Source organism: Echinops telfairi, unplaced genomic scaffold, assembly GCF_000313985.2.
Source record: "Echinops telfairi isolate 266 unplaced genomic scaffold, ASM31398v2 ScPeMD7_7417;HRSCAF=8455, whole genome shotgun sequence".
In the NCBI taxonomy this organism is placed as follows: Eukaryota; Metazoa; Chordata; class Mammalia; order Afrosoricida; family Tenrecidae; genus Echinops; species Echinops telfairi.
The window spans coordinates 2,515,358-2,516,749 of NW_022111317.1; positions in this window are offsets into that span (position 1 = coordinate 2,515,358).

A 1,392-nucleotide genomic window follows, 5' to 3' on the forward strand; every position below is an offset into this window, starting at 1 on the left:
GAGGCTTGCCGGTGCTGCGTAGAGAAAGAGATTGATATCAGGAAACAGCTGGCACAGCCGTAGAAATAGGTCAGTCTGGCTCAAGCCAGGCTGCTCCTGGAACAGGAAGCAGCATGGTGATGCTGGGACAGCAGTGGGGCACAGCTTGGTGGATGCAGGAGTCCAAAGTTGGGGAAATGAACCCACCAATAGTCTGCCGACAGCTCCTAAAACCAGCAATGAACTCAACAGGAGACCGAAGGACCAGACCAGGATCCAGCTCCGGCAGAGGGTGAGGGGCCAGTGAGGATTCAACTCTGTCTCGTGCAAAAAGTCTTATGATACTAAGAAGTGTCAGTCAGGCTGTGACACCATTGATAGATTGAGTTCCACCCCTACCCTTTCCCATGAGTGTGTAGTTGACACCGCTCTTCCTGTTTCCTGTCCTTTCTTCTCCTTCTTCTTCCTCCTCCTCCTCTTCTTCTTCTTCTTCTGTGCCTTCCAATTCTATAACCCCAGGAACTTCTGAGGGGTCCCTGCCCTGTGGATGCTCTCCACCCACTGTGCTTGCCTGTGTGCATGGCTGCTTGCAGGCGATGAATTGCCACTCTGAAGAGATTAGGGTTAGGGCCCACCCTCCGCTGACTTTGCTGACTGATCACCACTGCAAAGCAAGACCCTCCTCCCCCAACAAGGTCCCAGTCACAGGAACAGAGATGAAAACGTTGACATCCCTAGACTCCGTGCCCTGGGAACCTGAGGAGCCATGCGGAGACCCCTGCCTGCGCTGAGATGCTTCTATCACCATGGATCCAAAAGACTTTGCACCCACCGACCTGTGATCGTCCTGCATTTGGCATCATTGCATGTGTTTCATGAGTCTGAAGAGGACTTTATAGATTGGTATTGGACCTATGGGCTAATATCGGACTTATGGACTTGATCTGGACTGGGCTGGGGTGTTTGCTCAACATTCAATGCGTGGCTGTGAATGTTTCTCTAGTCTACTGGGACTCACACAGCAGGTCACCCATTCGATGTCCGAGCCCTAGGCCACAGTTTGGTCCCTCTCACTCCCGGCTGCCGCCCACAGCACTGCCACCCCTCCCACTTCCTCCCTGCGACCCCCGCCTCCGTTCCTCTCCCGCTCCTAAACCCGCCCCCCCTCCCCCACCCACACTCCATCCTGGGGAAACACTGCCCCCTTGATCTCAAGTGAGGAGCCCTGGTGAAGAGCAATCACGTGTTGGGCTGCGATCGCGGGGTTGGCAGTTCAAAACCACCAACAGCTCCAGGGGAGAAAGACTGGGCTTTCTACTCCATCGGCAGTTACAGTCTCGGAGACCCACAGGGGACCGAGACGCGTCAGCATTGCCTCGAGGCGGCCAGTTTGATTTGCCTTTGATCTCAAAT